The 22,802-nt window shown below is 35.4% G+C and overlaps 2 long non-coding RNA genes across 2 annotated transcripts in view; one reads left to right on the top strand and one right to left on the bottom strand.

The window, feature by feature from the left end:
* The window catches only part of LOC119644523, a 66,825-nt gene that overhangs the window by 29,304 nt on the left and 14,719 nt on the right, over positions 1-22,802 (bottom strand). The gene's annotated exons all lie outside the window — the stretch shown is intronic.
* Positions 1,572-22,802, top strand: part of LOC119644525 — a 35,915-nt gene continuing 14,684 nt past the window's right edge. The window contains exon 1 of the long non-coding RNA XR_005248532.1: positions 1,572-1,692. This is a non-coding gene — a long non-coding RNA (uncharacterized LOC119644525). The remainder of the gene's footprint in view (positions 1,693-22,802) is intronic.

Below are 22,802 nucleotides of genomic sequence, written 5' to 3'. Positions count from 1 at the left end.
TGGCCGCCGCATGGGTCGTTAGGATTGATGTAATTAAACACCATACCTTAGGCCTCCCTTAGTTGATAAGAGGGAATTGAATACAATAAAAACTAAACCGAAATACAGGCGTTTCGGTAATTTATCGAGTTAAGCTATAAACGAAGAATGGTACTGTTTTGAAGCAATTTTAGATGCACGGATAGCTCAACGAACTAACTAACACACAAAACAATGAGAGACAAAAAACTCCCCACAGCCAAGGTCTTCCAATCTTTAGATTATATGCGCTTTTATTCTGAACGCTCTCAGATTGACTCACTCTTTGTGCTGCATGTTCAAAATGTATTAACATGAAGAAAGAAGAAGCACATGTTTTTAACAAAGAATGAAAACAAATTCAGAGAACAATATTTGCTGTAAAACTTTATAATCAGTGTAATGTTTAACAAAAAAAAAAAAAAAAAAACGAAAAAGTTGGATAAGTTTGATCATTATAATATGTTAGTTGCAGCCGAGACATAGCGACCTAATAGCGACGCTACCACATTGATGGGAGAATGTGATATAAATGTGCAGCTATTTGTTTACGCGAATGGCAGGCATTGGTACGCCTGTATATAAAACGATGTTACTACACTACTACACTACTATTTCGACAATACTGTACCCGTTAGTTTTTGAGTTCGTTTTAATATGACCAATGCTAGAAAAAATTGAAATGGAAGAGAAAGAAATAGGGTGACAATGGTCGTAGTCTAGTGACTCATCGAATATTATGCCCTTGCCGACTGAGCGCTCGTTGCAGCTACGACCAAAGAACACCCTACGAAATTTGAGATTTGAACACGCAAACACTGATTTGGTAGTCGCGGTTCTTACCTATTCGGTTACTCAGGTATACAATGGCTAGCATTAGTTAGTTTTTAGAGTATGACACCAATGTATGAATTGAGAGACGTCCAGCATCCATATGATGGCTTAACATATGTATGTCATAATTTATCTAATTTAACGTTTATTCATATGGTTATACTCTACCACTTGTGGTACAAGGATGTATTAGGTCACTCGAAGAATTCTCCCCGGTTGCAAGCATCTTTTTGTGGCCTGCTCTTTTCAAATGATTCCAAACTGTCATGTGGTTGATGTTTAGAAATAAATTTGAAGACTTAAGTCTTGAAGCACTAGCATCTAAAGTTCTCGGCTTCATTGAAAGCTCTAGCTCACTTGAGAGTTGCCCCAAAGACCATTGAATTGCTCGGCCGAATCTTGTACCAACTCGGCTATGCAGGCGGAATTTTTTACTTCTGTACATCGAAATTATTCTTGGTATTTGTATTTCTTAATATGTTGGATGAGTTTGCACTAGTTTTGCCAGGATTGATAAGGATGAAGTTAGGATTGTACGAAGATAAGCGCACGATGGGATGACATCTTGCAGAGGACGGGCAATGAACGGACATCGGACAAGACCTGAACTATCAAACACATTTTCTTTGAATCCTTTTGTTTTTGTTAATTTTATTTAATTTAACTCTGACGGTACAATGTTTTTCTTTTTACTTTTCTTTAACAGTAAACTGTTTACAATCTTCACTACGTGCCAGTTTGCAATAAATAAAGGAAAGAAATACATAATGGCGTTTATTATCTAACTGGAACGCATAACCATAATCCTTAGTTATGGTCACAATTTAACTTAGTAATTCTGTAAGTAACATATCGACTTTATCAATTCTTATATAACATAATTCATGGAGAGATTAATTTTTTCGATGCAACGTAATTCTAGGATTATAGTTTCGAGTTCGTTGACTCTTATATAATTGATATAAGGATTATTTTTTCGATGCATTCATTGCAAATTCTACTTAAAATTGCTTTCTCTGTCTCACCTTTCTGTACAGCATAATTTTCACAGTGAATCTCTAAAGCAAAACAACTTTTACGTGAAAAAACCTTTTTTGTTATTTCTTCATTAGCCATCGGTCTGAACAATTACTACTAGTAGCACAAGCATTGTGATTACTTCAGCTTTATGATTGTTTTTTGACTTTTCACAAACGGAAATCAAAGTCAAATAGTTTAAGGGTGAGGATGAGCGATATATACATTTTCTCGAAACACTTGCAACGTACAGAAGAAAAGTTCTGAGACCCAATAAAGTATACATGTCCTGTTATAATGATTCTCCTAGCCGCAAAAGTGAAGCTCTCGACATCAAATTTGGCATAATGTTGGAAGCTCTTGTATGCAGGTGGGTTAGTGAAAACGGTCGCAATACTCGGCTACAGTGCAAAGTGAACTGCTTTCCAAAGTGGGGAAAAATTGGTTTTCTGCTTATTGTTCACAAACTATAGCAGATAAGCCCGGAAAACCTTAAATGTATATTCGAAAGGCTATGTTGTAGTATCTGTACCCAGTATCATAATATATATAAAAATTTCATTGTTTTCGCAAAGCTTTTATAACGCCCAGAAGTGAGTCTCAAAGAGGTCAAATATATACACATTCTTGGCCAATGTCCAATTCGTAGAGCACATAAACATGTCCGTTCGTTCGTCTGTTCATCTGACTATCTGCTCGCTTGTGTAGCACCTGTAGTAAACAAGCTGACCGGTGAAAGCTAAAAATACCTTTGCCGTGTTTTTTTCTCGCTACACATAAACTGCAACAGACAAACGGTACAGATTTTCACTTTTATTCTAAAAAAAAAAAAAAAATCAGCTATGCCTACTCAATGTTATAGAGCATAAAAATGTAGTTTTCTTTTTTCAGTCTCTTTTCCTAGTCTAGCAGCACAAAGATGACAAAGGTACAAAGGATTCAGTCCGAACTGAATATAATTTCTTTACTTGTTATCATTGTTTTTTAAACATTACGGCCAGATTAGAATTAATTTAAATTAATTACTCCCTTAGTGTAAATTAAAAAAGATTTTAAACAAATAAGAATAATTCAGTAGTTTGTGGAAAAAAGGTGAAAAAATTAATTCGAAAAAAAGGCGTCCTTTTCGCAGAATAAGTTGTTGGTCAAGCCGGTTTTTATTAATCATTTTTCTTTTTTCTCAAACGTGAGGCTTTTTATTCCAATATCCTGGATTTTTTTATGATTTTAAATAAAAGGCTTAAATACGCATGTATGTATGTATTTACTGGCCAGCAACAAAAGAGAATGGTAATAATTGGTTAAAAGCTGCTATTTTTCACTTTACAAAATACGCATTAAAAACTGAAAGGCACGTGCACGTGACACGTAACATGTACCAGGAAAGAAATATTTAAATAATGTACGAAGTTTACAATTATCTTGCATTGAATGAGACATTTCAACTCAGCATAAGAATATTGCGAATTGCTTGCTAAAGTACGGCTTATTAGACGGGAGTGGGCGCGATCATGTTTGCATGAAGCCTTTAAACAGATTTGATTGATATTTTTACGAAAAGTTTGAAGTCATAGTTGCTGGGAAGGACAAAATCGCCCCTCGCTCAAAAGAACTTGAATTGTCGATGAGCATGTATGCCATATAGGTTCATATATAATATGAATATGTGAGTGTGATAGAATTAGTGTTGTAGTGGTAAATTGATTGAAAACCTTCAATGTATATAAAAGAAATTGTAACAAATAATGGAAATTTTAGCCACATGGCACTTTACATAAAATTCCTTAAGCAGAATAGACGGCTCCTATACCGAAATATATAAGTAAGTTAATAATGCGATATGTGTGCATGCAAAAGGTGTGTGTATGTGATATAATTTATATAGAGAGCTAGGGTGCACTGTTCTTCGTTGAGGAACTCCTAAGGTTTCTTCTAGGGAACTCGGGCTTCCATATTCTTCCATTTTTCTACTAATACTAGATATGCTTATGAATGGATCTGTACTCTTTTCAAGTCCAATCGCTACTGACCAAGCACTCCGACAACAAATTGTAAACAAGGCAAGTAAGAAAATTAAATTAAATTAAAAGTGCCACTAAATCTTTTATACTTATCATCCTTAACCTATAAACGAATAAAAAAAGGACGAATATAAATTTATACGTATTCGGACAGCGAAGATGTTCTTAGCGCTGATTGTATAGACGTGTACCCGCCGTAGGCATGTTCCCTGACCTGTTTTAGAAGTTTATAGGCGATACCGTCGTTTTCACGAAGAGAGGAATGCTTACCACAAATACTACACAATTGGGCGCACGGACATATGAACAAACTGACGGACAGATATGCTTAGATGCATTCCGAATTTGAAACTGGTCAAGAGTTTATCTACTTTATACAGATTTCGAAGCTTGCTGCTGCGTGTTAAACAGCATTGAGTGGGCGCGGTCAATTATTCCAATTTTCCAACGGGTGCTACACCATTGCCCATAGAATATACCTCAAAATTGTTGCAGATTTATCTGCAGTAGTTTATGAGTAGTGAGACAAAAAAACAATTTTTTATCCCTTTTGAAAAGCAAAGGTGATCTTACTTTACGTGGTACTGTACTGTACGAGTGTCCTTCGACCGATTTGGCCTCATTTCAATATTAACTTGCGTGCAAGAACTTCCAATGAGTCTGCAAAATTTAAAGTCGATGGCGTCATTTTTCCGGCCAGGAGAGTTTGTACAACAGACGGACAGACGGACATGCTTTAATCTGATGCTGATCAAGAAGAATAAATATATTTTGTGGGATATCTGAGGACTTTTTTGAACACAAAAATGAATACACCCCTCACCCACCCTCATGGTAATGGGTATAAATGTAACTAAATCCGTTAGAAAACTTTAAGCCACTGGAGAATGTTTGGGAATATGTTAACTAATCTATTACTTCGTCGTGTTGCAAAGAGAGATGATTAGTTTTTCATACCGCCACGACTCCGTAGTAATACTTAATATGCACACATTAAAGCTAGCAATCATTTGACTAGCAAAGGGACAAAAGACAAATTAAGCGAACGTATCGTTGCCCCAGATATGTGTGCGCACATGCAAAATTAAAGTTAATTTTATTATTCAAATTTAAAGACCTTTTTAAACAATCACATACATGCCGTACGTATGCTTAGTAGTTGAACGATATCCTGTATTAAATGTCAACATCCTTATATGTTTGTGCAGATCTGTGCTTCTATATGTACAGTAATTTTTATTTTATGATATTTTTGAAACGTCAGCAAAAGCAAAAAAGTCAAACAATTTTTGCATTTAATTTTACATAAAAGTTTCTTTGGGTTTTAATAATATACGCGCGCGTTAACACACACTCAGGGACAATAATGCCATCATCCCCCATCGCCAACGTTTAATATCCGAGCATAAGTAGAGCGTGTCTTCCTGACCGTATAACTAGTCAACTTTGGCTTATTTTTTTTGTTTTTTTCTCTTTGTCTTTTTTTCTTTACAAAAGCAATGATTCCCCGATGTAAAGCAGATTTCCTCTTATAAATATATATATATATATATATATATATATATAGATGTGTGTATAAAACACTTAAATGCAAGTATGTAAGCAAACACACATTTACACTTACTTGCATTCATGTATGTATTATGTGTTGCGTATTATGGTTGTTTGCTTGGTCGCTGGTTACAATTCGTGTTGTGCACTTACAAAGAATCTGCCGCAACAGCGTGTTGACATCAAAACGACCTTATTGTTCACATTTTCAATATCTTAAACATTATTTTCATTTAATTTTTATATGCAAGCTATGCTATCCTTACGCACATATACACACCCATGCACGCTCCTACGCTCATAAATGCGCTGTAATAACCATTGTGATGATGATAATGATGATCACCATAATGATGGCGATGCTGTTGATGATGTTTTTTTATTTTTGTTTTGACTTGCTGTAACCCGAGAGCAATAAGAAGAAGAAGAAGAAGAAGAAGAACAAAGCATGTTTGATGGCGTCATCAAGGTTTTTGTCCCCATTCTAGACACTTACATCTTTCTTGCATCTGTATACATTTGTGTGTGTGTGCGTTTGTGTATGTGTGTGTGTGTATGTGTATATCTATCCTATGCAATTTAGTTTTGCATTCATGCCAAGCGGTGTTGGCGATAATTGTATTGGTGCACATTTTCGTGTGCAACACTTCCTCTTCCGTTACTTTCTTCTTCCTTCTTACTTCTTACTATGTTCTATGCGCATTCTGAATATCTAAAGTACTTACAATTCATTCTATGACTTAAGTTTATACAAATTGAAATGTTTACATTAAAAATTTTATTTCCTTAGCTCGTCGTCTTCTTCTATCCGAAAGTATATTAATGCCGTCACTTCGTTTGCAACACCCAAATAAAAGAGAATTGCAAACTGCCTAAAAAATATATGTGTGTGTGTGCTTGGTAAAGAAAACATTCCAGAAGCTTTGCCCACTTTCATATTAACCCTTTCTTGACGGCAATGACTGCCGTATGTAGATGCCATCAATCGCTATGATGCGTCAAATAACCGGCGTACATAGGCGGCACCCATTGTGCGAGGGTAAAGATTTCGAGTCAATCAGAGTGACTTTGTATTAAAAACAGAAGGGACCGCTTTCCACGCTTTACCTTTTTTGAATAAAACAAAGCTTTTCCTACGCTTGCTTTTTACGCCGCCATTAAGCTTTTGTTTAAACAACAAATTCAGTTATAATGAAATTCATTCAGTTTATAATGACACCCGTTAAACACGACAACGTCTTTTGTTATTGCTCTCGAAATCATTGATTTTTTTCTTCTCCTTCTTTTTTTTCGTTTATTTCCCAAGCTTGCTTTCGCATACATAGCACACAGTACTGCTTAACATTCTATGTAAACCTAAGTGCTCTGTAATATAACTCTGCACAAATTACATAGTACTAGCAATTATTCCTTTTCAAAGTGTGCACAAATTAAAGGTACATACTATCAAAGACTTAACAAACACACAAACATAACTAACCTATATTGTCCAAACGTGCTTGCCTATTAAGAAAGTGTAGCAAATATTATTACACCGTCACGTGACTTTGTCGGATACTTATCGGATAGATCATTTTTAGCGATTTTTGAACTTTCAGTCACCAAGCGTCACAAGGCATGTCTCTTGTTTGTGACTCTGTCTCATAAAAAAAACTAATAGCAAGGATTTTTACTTTGACTATTGGTTCGGTATACCAAAATTTGATACAAAAGCACAAATGTTATGAAAAGGAAATCTTTTTTTTCCCGTTATGACTAGCGGCCGATCGCAATGGCAAATTACGGATATATATTAATTTTGCGCATATACGAGTACGATATCTCATTGCAGTTAGAAGAATAGTGGTAAGGTGAAATTACTATTTACGCTCGGAAATACTCACATGTAACTCTTCTTGTGCTAGTGGTTTGATTGGTTTATTAACAAGAAAAACATTATTGTCGATTAATCGTTTTTCTTTTTAAATCTTACATTACAGGGGAATATAAAGCATGCGCGAATATACATAATACTCAGAAGGACTTGGGATAAACTCCCCTTTCATTATATCGATCAGTTCAGAATCACTCACTGAATCGATTTACGCTTTTCTATCCGTGTGTGCGTCTTGTTTTTTTGTGTTCAACCAACAAGTCCCAATCTTTAAAATATTTTGAGGAAAAGAAGAGGAAATAATTCGGACCGGATCACTTTTTCGACCGCTTCCCTTACGACGCTTTCTTTTGAAAAGTCTTTAAACGAATAACTGTAGTGAGAAAGAGACGCATGGCTGGCATGCTGATGATGAAGAAAATGAATTGATGATTGGCGACCAGCCAATCGAGGATCCAGGAAATGAAGAAGGCAACGAGAAACTAGGTAAAGACTATTTGCCGATAGGTGCGGAATCGGGGAATGGTAAAAAATTTGATCAATTGAAAATGTCGGATGCTGTTGAAGGTTCTGGAGATTTAAGCGAAATTAATATACATTTACACACACCAATACTTGGACATATGGAGACTAGTTCGGAAACGTTAGGAAATCATGTAACCGACGAACCCTTATCGGCGAATGATGACGACGATGCTTTAGGACACATGAGGCGGGGCCCATTGCAGTCTTTTTACTTGTTTTTTTTTTTTTTTTTTTTTCTGAAGAAGAAATATTTGTGCTTTGTTTTAAAAATGTATTTCTGAATGATGAAATTAATCCGTGACTCAAGAGCAAATATCTCATAGCAACACTCGAAACCAAATGTGTGATAAAATGAAAACTAATGCTAAAATTTGATTTGCTGAAGAACACTTATCCGAAATGTCCAATTTACAGCTACATAACAAAACAGATACGGAAAGCAACAAACTCGAAAATCTGATTTACTAAAATGAGTGAGTGTGAGTGCTATTCAACTCAAGTTGCTTATCATTACTAGAGCTACATGAGGAGCGTTGAAAGTACCACTTGCAGGTCACATTTGAGACTTTAAACAAATTTTTGCTATCGTCAGAGCAAACCCATTACCAAATTTGATATGTTTTTAGATGCATTAGAAATATATTCGCAAATATAATATGCAATCTCCGTTGGATATATAATAACATATCCCAGGAGAGTGTTTCATGAACTCACTCTTACCATCGTGTCATCGAATCAATTGAAAGCCTAATATGTTTATTCATACAACATCCCGCAATAAGTTGATGCAGATATGAAAACATAATAGAAAAATGTTTTCTAAAACAAGCTCATGTGCACTAAAAATATTCAATATTTTATATGAACATTCACTTAACATGAATGTTTATATAAATGAATGTTTATATAAAATTTCATGTTTGTATAAAATAAAATAAAAGGATTTATTAATATTGTGGTTTTTACAGTGCAAGTCTCGAAATTTGTACAAAAAAATTTGTTCATATTTTTTAAAACTAAAATGGCGGTATCATCAACAGCCATCCCAAAACAATGCGTTCTACACCTTGACCTCTCTTAAGCTATCATCAGAAATGTTCTCAAAGTAGCAGGGATATTATGAGCAACATCACGGCGTTCGGATGAAATGTGTAATGTGTGTGTGTGTGTGTGTGTGAAAGTTCTCGTAAAAAAAAATGCCGGTTGTTTATAAGAGTCTATAGAGACTAATGACCAAAGAATAAGATTAAAGAGAAAGTACCAAAAAAAAGTGAATGAAGTGAATAAAGAAAAAGAAATTCCGGAGCCGGTTCACGGTCCTCGATATCGTGTAAACATAATTCGATAGCAATTTTATGATCGAATATACGATCAACAGCTGTCAAGTCTCTACTACTTGTTACACCACGACCATAAACCATAGAGTTGATCGCGTTTATTTAATCGAGCTTAGTCGATATCAAGAAATGTAAATCGGCCGCAGGTACATAACATGAACATAAAAATTACATGAAAATTCATGATTTTTGTGAAAGCCCTCATGTCGGCGAATACTCAAAGGTCAATGTGGCCTAAATTTTATACACTTTCGCTTGTCAAAGTCTGTTATTATTTTCCAGTCAAGCTTCTGCCATAGCATACCACAAGTTAGACTTTGTCTCCATAGAAGAGTTTACTTCCGTGAGAGACTATGATGCGGTCTAGAAAATAGATCTATGTGATCCGAATTCCCTGTCGTTAATTCACCAAGGACAAATTTCCATAATAAAAAATTAAAAATTTGTCGTTTTTAGCATACGAAGTCTTATTCTTCTTCAGAACCCTTATATGATTAGAGATACAAAAAGTAGACCTACGTGGTTGGAGCTCGTCAAGATTCAACTTCCATAGGTACCATTATATGGTAATGGGGTCAAAAAATGAACCCATCCCAATGTTTTCACACTAATTTGGAATGCCGGATGGCTGTTACTAAGCGATTTATGTCCCGGAATCCTAAGAGTTACAATATTTTTTCTCCTAATCACTTATCAAAATAAGACGTTATAAGCGGTGCTGGAGAAAAAGTGGTCCGATCTGAAAGGTCGACGCTTTCGTCGTTTGGGCCAAAGCACATCAATGTATCACATTTCATCAAAATGTCTCGAAAATTTTGACCTGTACGACCAGACAAAGGGCAAAGGGCAAACAAGCTTTAGAAAAGAAAAGAAACGGGATCTATCTCAAGTGCTTCTTTGTACCACAAGTGCTTCAACAAACAATTACGCAGATATTCCCAGAAATTTCTACATCAATCATTCGATGTGGTGTTCCTGAAAATTCGCTCGAATTCTAGGGATTTATTTTATTTTCTCTTAAGTAATTCTGATAAAATATTTGCTTGCTTACTATTACACTGAATAAAACTCAATTGTTTACAATCGCATGTGCATCTCGTTTGCTTAATGAATGTGATGAGTTCGACCCCGCCTGTGCGAAGACCGCTCTTTCCGCCTATCTTTTTTGTTTAGGCGTTCATTGCGAGAAAAAAAAAAGAAGAAGAAGAAAAATAGTGCACAAAAAAAATTGAAGAGTAAACAAACTGTCTGGCAACAAATCATATAAATGTACAAACACTGAATCATTGATTGTAAAAGTAGGCCGTGGCAGTGCAATGCATGAACGAACATGTTTCCATTTAATAAAACAGTGAAACTAAAAAGTATAAGAAAAAAACAATGCTTTTCTTTAAAATCAATGAAGCGAAGCGAGTATGAAAGTTACAAACAATATTCGAAACAAACAAAACGGAAACTTTTTCCTATATAAAAATTTTAAAGTTGTAAAATGTACATAAAATTTATTGCAATAGTTAAGAATACTTTTAAAGCCCGAAGGCAGGAATGCTGATTGTGAAGCCCGAGCATGAGAATATTGCGATATTTACATCTTTAGACATGCGTGCATAGTTTTCTTCAAAGAATGAAATAAGATTTCTAGGGAACGCTAGGGAAGCTGTCTTCTAATCGAAATTGTAGTAGAACACAGACAGTTTCTTTTTTCATGCTTCTGTTAAGCTTGCAAAGTTGAAAAGTGATTTTGCATTAAAGTCCCTAGAGCCTTAACTTGCTTAACGTTTAGTGGAGGATCAGTTTCAATGAACCGGATTTGCCTTTAACATATACTTAACAAAATTCTTTAGGTTCTGAGAAAAAATTTCATGTGATCAATGAACCTTCTCGTCGGTTGTTGATCTGCCGAAATTTAGAAAAGGAAAAAGAAGAAGATAAATAGATAGTTAGTGCTTAAATGAGAATCATTTCTCCTAGAGTTTCTGTCTTTTTTTTTTTTTTTTGAATGACAGTTTTTATCCCAAATCTCCGATAAAAGTGAGAATGTTAGGTAAAGATTAACTTTATTATTAATAGGCATTTTATTGTTTAACCAGATAATTGTGAGTACATACGTCATGATCTATTCATTCTTCCTCGAATTTCGTTTTAGAATATGTTTCTGTCATTTTGTCAAATCGTTTCGTTATTCGTACTCAATGTTTGACTCTAAAGAGGTCGACACAGTTGACTGGTTAATGGATTTTTCAATAAAAGACACTCTTCTTTTTTGTTTAGCTGTGGATTTCTGATCTTGGATAGACTACAAGTTAAAAATCTACTAGAATACGCATCGCAGCCAAATACATTTTTCTCCTATCATATGATCGGAACAGGTTGTTTTATTGCTTCTACGTTCCATAAAGAATCAGTGCAATTAGCACATTTGTGTGCAGTTTGTGTGTTACGTTGGATTTGTTGTATTTCGAATCAAAAAATAAGATAAGTCTGTTTCTTCGTTCGAGGTGGATACCGATTCAGGTGATTCACGAGTAATTCGACGCTTATTATTTTTGCTTCTGTAGACATGAAGGCAACATGTCTCACGACATAGCTTACTCTTCACATTGGGGTAATAAAAGGAAGTCAATTGCACGCAATGATATAAAAAGATCTAAAGTTCTGCATTTTCCGAAATCGATAACAATCAACATGATTGTGCTGTATGTGTGTGTGGATAAACGGATGCCTTTTTACTACCAGTGTTAGAAAAGCAAGCCAGATTTCTTTATCTTCGGAACTTGATATCGATACCGGTGATTCGTCGCACTACACTTGGACAATCCATTGTAGCATTCTTCATTTTCCGAAATCAGTAATAACGCAGGTTGTTCTCCGCGTGTGGAAATAAGCGGAAATTGTCATGGGTGTAAAAGGTCAAGCCAAAGTTGTATACCTTCCGTAATTGATAGCAGCACCCACTGTTCATCAAACAAACAGCAACAAAACGAAATAAGGCGGATGTATTTAATTTAGCGTAAACTGCGCCCTCCAGGGAGTTAGACGATCCCTTTAAGCTAAACTCTACTGGAGAATCCAGATATGTTTACTGTGTATGGCTCAATAAACTCACTCTGGTAAATGTTGCGGCCTCTCAATAACTCTAATTATTCGCTTTTGGGGATCACCACGAGGATGTGAGAGCTTCGACACATCTATGCTCCCTTCAAAAGCATAGTTTATCAGCGGCACAGTTTGTTCTTCCTATGTGGATATAAATGGGAATTAAACAAATATATACACTCGGCTGCTTTGCATTTACAGGTTTAGAATTTCGAGCCAGAGCTACTTATTCTGCGAAATCGTTATGGACTCTTTACCTATGAGATTAAAAGGAAGTCAATCATATATATGCAGTTAAACACATTATTTTCGGGTCCGTAGACGTTAATCGAAAATTTCTCATCTGCAACGATTTTTATGCAGCATAGCTATAAAAATTCTGATGCATTGCTTTCGAATTTGAGCAAGTCAAGCTCTCCTACATGCCCATAAGTTAAATTATCTAGAAATTGAAAACATTTTTTCATGAACAAATATTGTACTTATTACATGAATTCGTGTGAATTAATACATGCAAAAAGGAATTGATGGACGGCTTTCCCTTTGGCCGAATGAAAGAAAATGTCTGGTAAATTAATTAATACATGCAAGAATGGAAAAGGGGTATGACGAATAAGTTCTCCCCTTTTACCTATTTTTACTTTTGAACACATGTCATGAATGCCTGCGGGTAAAGGTGGTAATTGATCAACAAGCACAGTGGAAGCCTTATGGCGGAAGCAGTCAGTTGATCAATTGGTGAGTCCTGACTACTGGGTGCGGCCCTTCGGGGAGTACTCGTGGTGGTTGTGGTTGGCAGTTCCAAGCCAAAGTGGAACAATCGAGTGCAGCTAGGCCCTCGCCACTCACCAGAGTGGGGTTTATTGTTCCATACACAATAAACTGATCTGGACTCTGGTGCTGTTTAGGCCCCTACTCTGTGGGGATTGTCTAACTCGCCAGGGGGCGTAGTACGCTTAAAAAGTGGTTTGGGCCACCGTGGGGTTAAGCCTTACAGGCAGGAACCCACGTTAAACCCTTGCCACAAATTCTGTACTTATTACATTAATTCGTGTGAATATTGGAAATCTTCGATAAATCATTTAACAGTGTCATTCCGTCAATTCGTATAAGTCATTTTAAGGCAACAACCTAGCTTTTCTAAACGCAATCAAGATTTATAGTATACGTCAATCGATATACTTTTTTTTTTTTTTTTCAAATTGAAATTCGCATAAAATTGTTGCACGAAAATTTTCCCAAATAAGCGATGTATCTTAAAGGCACTTGCTATTGAGATTCATTGAGACTTATTTGCTATTCATAGCTTCAAAGCTAAAGAGAATCATGTTCAATAATTTTAAATGTAAAGTGATATGTGTAGAAATTCATTCAATGGGGGCTCCTTCTTCCAACTGAATGATTTGGCTGTAGACTACATTCACTCTGTGAAGGTTGGAAGCAAAGTGCCTAAGAAAATGTTGTCAGGAGACTTGAAATTACTACACGTTCGTACTCCCGCGATAGAGGATGAATTAAGCTTCTTGCTTTTATGTGTAAAGCTCATATGTAAAGCTCAGAAGGACTGGAGATAGATCCACCTTCCGTTATATTAATCGATTCAGCATATCTGTCCGTCTCGCCAATACGTAGATCGTGGTTTTTGATATTTTGATGAAATTTGGTGCATACTAGGACAGTCAAGACAGATTAAGGGAGAAAATGAAGTCCATGTATTTTACTTTATTTTGGAAAAATTATCGTTCAAATACCTGCTCGAAAGCGCAATTAAATATATAGATGTATATATAAGCAATTTTAGCCATTGATACCATCTCCTATATCTGTACGGTCTGGAAGAAGTAAAGAAAGATAAAGAAATGGAGAGTGAATCCCACGCTAGTGAATGTATGCTTGATAGGTAAGTGTTATGCCTTTACTCATACAGCACTCAATATAGCTGCGACTAAGAAGTGAACTCTATGGCACTGAGATTTAAACCCGCGAAAACTGACTTGTGTAGTTGCGTATTTCCCGGTATTTTCATTAGTATTAAGTTACTTACAAGCAATACTTTTGATTAGCCATGTGGATGCAGCATCACTATAGTCGTTAAGTGCGCGGGAATAAGTGCCAATGAAACAATAAGACAACTTAAAAATGCAATGAATCATGTTTTTCCAACTTTCATATAAAATATTTTCCACGTCAAGTCTTTTGAGCCCGGCTCAACTTAGCGTTGAACTTTTAAGATAGTTTATGAAAGTTTCATTAAAAATCAATTTCAGTTACGCAGTATATCCTGTGGCAAAAAGATCGACTCTCAACTTCGCTCTTATGTTTGTGTTGTTTTAATTGCGATTTAACTATAACGCATCATACACTGAAATTACTTTCATCATTCTTCTCCTTCTCTCTTTCTCTCTTTGTATCTGTAATTGTTGGTGCGTGCAGTGGCACTCTTGAGAATTACATTGTTATTCAATGCAGAGACATTTAACTTTTGTTCTCCACTAAACGCTTAGTAACGATGATTGTATGATTGTGTTATTCTTTGCCATTGCAACGAGTACCGAGTTAAAGTGTAAAGAGAAAAAAGTTGAAAATGAAAAGTAATTTCGCTCTAAGAAACTCAAGTATCCTGTTATCTGAAGAGTAACAAAACCTGTGGAACTTGGCCTTGCATTTAGCTGCATTTAACTCAAGTTAATAACATTTATGTGACATTTACGCAAATAGCATAAAATTTCATTTTATTTCACAATAATTTTATATAAATGATTCCATATATCAACTCCGACTTATTGAAAAGGAAATGATTACAAGTCAAGAACATTTTCAAAGAATAAATCATTTAACCACATTTAAGAACCTTAACGCGATGTTTTGTGTGTGCATGTATTACAATATAAGTTACCTTTATTTAACAAAACCACACCGTAACCCTACAAATTCTGTACATCTTGTTTACATGGCATTTACGATATCCTTGCGGTTAGATTACGCAAATTTACATAAATGTCTTCATAGTAGTTATGTATTTGCGGCATTGGATTACATTGATTTCATTTTACTTTCAATTTACGTTCACTCTCTCTGTTTCTTTGAGTCAACCCATCGTAACTAACACTCGCCAGCATTACTGCACTAATTACATTTCATCTCACTGTGTTCTTATTTGTCAGCCAAGTTTCGCAATCACATGTACTTTCCTTGTGAGTAGTGTAATCCAATGTGCGTTAACTTATTAAACACATTTTGAAATTATAATTAACTTTCATAAGTGAAGATATTATTGAGGAAAAACTAGAATTATGTTCGCAGACAACGAACAACAGTCAGCGGCAGTATTTATTAGGGAAATATCAAGAGAAACTGGAACAAGTAGAATTAATTGATTTTTTTGCAAATCATCCTGTACGACGAACGGAAGAATCATCGTATGAACCATATGTTCCCATCCGGTACATTTTCTTTTCTTCATTTCGTCATAAATTGGAGATTTAAGATGTTAAACTGTCATCGTGATACGAAGAAGATTCCATTTTAAAATATCCTACTATTCGTAAAACAATTGCATCAAGTAAGATCATCTCTTCCCCAAGGACAAGTTTTCCTTCTGCACGAAAATCGCGATGGAAAAACGTCAGATAAGTGAACAGATCAATATTAGTTTCTTAATAGATTGCCTTACTATGCCTATGCGCAAAGTTACTTGGCTGTGACTTCGTCAATTACCATCCCTAAGTTTTGCACGAAAATCCTTAAATAAATAAAATTCGACGGCAAAACGGATGCCCAACCCAGTAAGCGGTACTTTTTTGCTCTTAACTTAGAAAGCCATGGTGCAGGTCTCGCCAATTATTATTAATACTAACGGTACAGGGGAACATGTTTAACATCTCTAATTGGAGCAAATACCTACTAGGTCGTTATCAGCTGCATTAATACAACGAAGCCATGAGTGAGGAAATCTATCAACTATCGACTTATACACTTGTGCTTATCGTTAAAGAAACACAACGAATTGAGTAACGAGAAATCCTGGATAGTCGTTATAAAGTTATTTTTATACTCAACAGCAGTGCCGGTACAAAGTTATATGCGGTTTGTGAGCGTGTATGTAACAGCCAGAAGGACTTGAGATAGATCTCTTTTTTTTTATTACACCCATCGATTTAGAATCGCTTTCTAATATCATTTTCTAAAACGATCTTAGTTTACCCGTCCGACTGTCCTTGTATCGTTGGCCATACTATTGATGCATTTTGATGAACTTTGGTACACCGACCTGTTCGTATCAGAACACTGTCTCCTTTCCCGTTTCCCGCATAATGCCTTATTCTGATAAGTCGTTATATGATTAACTTTAGCATTTTTAATTTGTCAACCTGACAACGGTCGAGCTCATAATATATGTAGTCTACCTGAGCAACATTTCTACGGCAGCATGCAAAAAATTGCTCGCTTATGTAAACAGTCGCAAAAAATTAATTATCCTTTTCACAACGATCTCACTCTCAGTGCGCAATATGGGAAAAACATGTACATGTTTTCAGGATCAATACAATATATAGCCTTGTACAATGCTATATAGCCACGCTATTCTGGAATTTTTTTTCATCATCGCTGTAATTTGCGGTCGTTGCAACATTGTTATAAAACGTAACTTTCGTGCGCAAATTGAATTTAGAGATAAGTAAATAGGCATGTAGATATATAGGCCAGACAATGCTGGAGCAAACTTGAGTCACTAAAGCAGACTCTGTCGTCAGGTGATGCATTTAAAGCATGTACAATGTACGAATGCGGACAAGTTCTTTGTTTCACTGTTTGTTCGACTGTTTCAAAATCTCGTGAAGTATTTCAATCATCGTACATAACGGCTTCGCTATCCATCTCACTGTCAAGCTCTTATCATAGACGATGCACAGATATGTACTCAAATCTTTTACAACATTCGAATGCACTCGCACGAGAGAAGGCGTCATTATCATTATAAGTTTGCCTCCTTAATTTAAATATGTCTGTAAAATGTTTACCGAACTTAATATAAAATTTCTTATTATGTCTTTGCATCATAGTGACCATGCGGAAAAAGGTGTTGTCATATTCAGGGCTTTATCTTGACAATATGTGCACACACTCCCATGATGCCAGTCTATTTTCACAAGGGAGACATACAGGTGTCAAATTTATTACATATCATTGCAAAAGATGAACATCAGTCATTTTTTGTAAGCTGACAAAGTTGAATAAAGGCATACCTTGCGTAGAAAGATATGTAATTGTTTCATGCAGCTTTTTTCCAGATCAAATCCGAATTAAAAACTTGGTAGTTAGCTAGAAAGCTGTTAAATTAAAATTTTAAAAAAATCTACCAACAATTCTCGTCGTTCTGGACTTAAAACCAATGAAAACGTCTTAGTCAGAGAGAATGGAACTCTTACACCAACTTGCCTCTCTTTTTTTCCCGGTAAAACTTCAAAAATTATGTATGTATGTAGGCATACTTTCTTGGAAACCTTTAAGTGCGGTGAGGTTCAAAACAAGAACTGACGTTGTCCAGATTCTATGTGATACTATGAATACAAATTATTCCTCACACCTTTTACTTACCAAGGAACGAAAACTTTGCAGCAACGGCACTCTATTGCTTTACAAAAACTTAATTTTCGCGAGGGTGATATACAAAAAATAAACCTACGTGGTCCAAAAGGAGTGCACTAAATTTATATATCAGATTGCTGTTTTCAAAACAACGCTCATTAAAAAGTATAAAAAGATCATATGTTTGACATATACAACCTAATTTTTTATGGAAGGGGTCTAAAAAAAATTGAATCATCTTTGAAAATCTCAAACTTTTTACTAATCACAATTGCTTTAAAAAAGCTCTTATATGGGGAATTTTCATAAAAATAGTTCGATCTAATCCGCTTTCAATAGCGTTCGCACCTGACCAAAAATACGTTAGTGCCAGACTACCTACATATTAAAAAGAAAAATATAAGGAAAGACATCAGGCAGACAGATGGATCAGGATCATATATCGACTCACAAAATGATTCTGAACAATAGTGGGTCTCTGCTAAATCTTTCTGGGTGTTACATAGTGTTTTTCTCTTTGACCAGCACGGTGGTGATGGGCAAGGATTATAGGAGAAGAGAGATGGAGAAAGGTAGCAGTGTTTGTGAACGATTGACTTGAAAATGGAGGCATCAAACCACTATTGGTACGTTGTTCTAAAGGCGAGTAGTGAGGTTAAAAACGGCGAATCGGGATAGTGTATTGCGCGTTGTACATGTAACTGGTGGATGAGCGGGTAAGAATGCTGCGAACAACCTGAAGAGTCCTATTAAAAAAGCTAAATTGCGGACAAATCGTTTTGTATCTGTCGAAACCTAGCGCTGAACGTACCTGTAAGGAAGCGCACTTCAGCCTATAAAGCGCCGAGACTGCAAGCAAATTTGGCTTGCAGTGAAGTATTTTTTTGCATCGCTTTAAAAAACTGCCCATACATCCGAACGAATTTAATGAACCCTACATCGTAAATACATATTGCAGCATCGATTATAATGAGTCTCAAATAATATCTATAACAAAATATTATAATTCGTTGCTTAGTGCGGCCAGCATCGAGTATCAAACGATAATAGTTGGTCAAATCGATTACAACCCTGTTCATGACTTAGCATCGAAGAAAGAGGAACACAATGTGCTTGTATTCGTTAAAAGCTTTCATACGAAAATGTAATTTTTTTCTTCTCCTTCCTTCTTCTCGTTTCTTTAATGCGTTTACACAAACTTTCTCCAATGTCTGCATAGAGAGAAAGGCCATTTGCCTCAAATATCAAACTCTTGTTAAACTATGGTTTCCTTGCCACATTGTATGTGATGAATTTAAATGCAGGAAAACTTTTTGCAATTAAACGCAGAACACCTTTTTGAGACAATAAAAACATTCTTTTTGTCTGTTGTTCAGCTTGCCCACAGTAAAATGCAACGTCAGGCAGTTACCATAGCTTAAACAAATTAAACAAGTAAGAATATTACATTCGACTGTGACCGATTCTGTTACACCTGTCACCGTTATTCTAAAAGACGCTTTAAAAAAAATAAAAAAAACCCAAATTTCATACTCTGTACCAGTAGGTGGGCGAAACCGATTTTTCCCATTTTTGAATAAAAGTTGGAATTTTTGTCGTATGTCTAGTGCAGTGTACGAGTAATGAGGATTAAACAAGGAAATCAAAATCTTCTCAGTTTTCGTTGTATTGTAGGCGTGCCCGATTTGAACCACCTTCAAATTCTTTTGCAAATTTGTAGACAGTTACAACTTATATAGAGGTTAATTTTGCGAACCAGAGAGCATGCTTGCTGTAGGCAGTACACAGTTGGGTCGATGGGTAGATGGATAGACGAGCATAATGCCAGTTAAGAATGTATATACTTTACGGAGCTTTTGAAGCTTGTTTGTGAACCGATTTTTTCAAGCAAACAGTTTTTTCCCCCTTTAGAAAACAGAAGTGCACTGAGTTTACATGGTATTGTACGCATGTTCATGCACGACCGATTCGACACATTTTCAAAAGCAATCTGCGTGCAAGAACTTCGAATGTTTACAACAAAGATAACATGGACGGACAGACAGACAAGCAACCAGACGAACATACGTAAATCGATATAGAATCTTATGCTTAGCAACAATTTGTATACTTTTTGGGGTGTTTCTGAAGTTTCCTTCTGGTTGGGTGTTGCAAATGTTTTGACAAGCTAAATGTATCTTCATTCTTTGGCGATGAGCAAAAGTGTAAAATTCCTTAGGCAATTTCTTAAATGATATGATCGTTATGCACACCTTGTCACTCCGCTATTATGACAATGCTAAGGAAAGGCGTCTGTTATGAATTTCACTTTTCATGTGTGGCAGAGGAAAAGATGAATTAAATAAATAATTCAAGAAAAATTGAGAATCATTTCTACTGTGCTTTAAATGCAAATTTTTCGAAAATTTTTTAAAAAATTCGCTGCTTTATTATTACATTTTCAAGTTATTAACTATCAAAAGGCATAGTAGTCCTTGTCATTTTCATATTCAATTATGGTGGTTTAAATTAAAGTTCCTTAGTCTACTACACGTACATGGACACATAATTCAGATCATGTGCATGCAATGTTTAAAAGACAGTTGACAGGTACCTTTATGTTTCGAAAGAATAACTGATTGTTAGCACAAAATGAAATTTTTGCAAATCATTTCGTAAGACCACAGAAATAATTTTTCACTTATTTGCAATACACTCCGGTGACAGGCACAAAATCAAGCATATGAGTAATGTGTTAGATGAGAATGAGGATAAGTGAATAAGTTCCGTAAAATGCGTATATATGTAAATTTAATTTACTTTTGTATGTGTTTATACTGAGCTTATGAAAATTTTCTTTATTATTATTTTATGTAAATTTTATATTCCAATCGACGAAGGTCAAGGTATATTAACTTCATCATATCATCTGTAACTCTGTAAAATGTTTCTATGCATTACATGGCTATATTCTTAATCAGTAAAAAAATTGTGGCACTATTTAGGAGTGTGTGTCAATCTATTCCGCTACATAAGGCACAATACCAAATTGATTCTGTTTCATGTTTTATGCAATAAACTACCCACTAGTAATATAAAAACATTATACAAGAGCATGGTCGGTCCCGATTTTCCCAACAAAAATAGCTGTAGAACCATATGGCGAATGTTTTCAAGCCTTTGGCCGACAAAGCAAACAAAATAAATTATGCTCACTTCTAACAGAAACTTTTATACCTGTCAGCAAATACCAGTACCAAACGGGCGTGGTCATTGTATACTCAAGCGTCATTTATGAAACATCCCTGCAAACTTTCCTCCTTCTGCCTTGTTGCAGTTTACAAGTAATGAGCCAAAGACCAAATTATTTTCGTTTTTGAAAGTAAAGCTATCCGCAGTTTTACTTATATTGTAGGCGTAACCTTTGACTCATGTGACTCATTTTCATTCTATGTCCAAAATTCGGCCAATTCTTTTACACTCACCGCCTTTATATTAAAGGAGGCTAAAAAAAGTGAATCTATTATATTTGGTGGGCGTGACCGAATATTTCAATTTTTTTGAGTAGTGAAGAATAAATCTAGAAAACGGAAGTGTTCTGTGCTTATGGTGCCCCCTAGTCGACTGCTTTTGCCAAATTTGCACCATTTTGATCCATGATCTTCGCAATTAATAGCATATATATAACAGGTAGAGAAAGGCAGATGGACATTTCCAACAATTTGATACTGATATAGGTTATATACACGTCATAAATTCTCTAGAGCATCCTCTTGGAAACTCCAACTCAATTGACAATGCCTGTGACTGTGACTATAAGAAGAACTAAAACCGAAGTAACGCTTTTAAAGACGTATTGTTTAGGCACAAATAATTAACACTGAGCTCTCGATTTAATTTATTTTCCACATTCGTGCACATCCAATGAAGTATTTTATGCATATTCCTCGTCTTTAAAAACGTTTGACATGTTGGGCCTGACCCAGAAAAAAAAAAAAAAAAATTAAAATTTACAGCAACAATTGGTTCATGCGAATTTCGAAAAAGAATCCAAACCACAAAAACTAATTCCCTTGTTAAGGTAAAGTAGTAAGTAGCACACAAACAAACATATTTCTTAAAAAAAAAAAAAAAAAAGAGGAATAAGCATATAAAACATGAAAGCATCATATCTAGAGTGTGTTGTAAGCAGAGAAGCGATCCCATGCAGTAGTAGGAGTTTTTGTTACTAGGCGTGAGTTCTGCAATGGGAAGTAAGCAAAATGAAAACGCACAGCGAACCAAAGCGAACCTAAATCTGCGATTATACCTTTCTTTTTCTAGGACAGCATTTAAAAGCTAAGTCAATATTTAAAAAACAAAGCTCAAGGGAGACGCGATTTCCAAAATCCCTATTAAACGCCATCTGCAAATTTCGGATTCTAAGTTATTCGATTTTCGAAAATACAGATTCAGATAAATGTGCTTAACGTTTTCACTACATTTTAGTTCAATATGTATATACATTAATATCGGTTTATCGGTTACTGATCAAAATATCATAAACACTTTCCCGATGGTTTTTGAGCTTAATTCGAAAATTTTACTGGAGGAACATAGGATTGCTGGTAGCATATGCATAAGAAGGAGGAAACGAATTTAGATTTTTTACGTACTCTGTAGACGTGACAGTCGGAATGACAAAGCGGACATGCTTCTATAAAAATTATATTCGCCTCAGGGAAAATTTACAATTTCAGCCACCTCAATATGAAATGTTTGTTAAACAAACGAAATTTATTTTATTTTTTCATAAACAGGGAAATCTGTATGCATAAGCTACTTACGTAAGCAAAGTGTGTTATTGTATAGAAATAGAGAAATAAAGAAAAAACTTGTTTGCACCTTACGCCACTTATGGTCACAGGGTATATTAAATTTGTGTGGATGTACGTAGTACGTAGGAGGACTTGAAATAGACGC

The sequence above is a fragment of the Glossina fuscipes genome, unplaced genomic scaffold (assembly GCF_014805625.2).
Source record: "Glossina fuscipes isolate IAEA_lab_2018 unplaced genomic scaffold, Yale_Gfus_2 124421, whole genome shotgun sequence".
NCBI lineage: Eukaryota > Metazoa > Arthropoda > Insecta > Diptera > Glossinidae > Glossina > Glossina fuscipes.
Note: the sequence above shows the minus strand (reverse complement) of the source record. Positions and strands in the feature narration are given on the sequence as shown.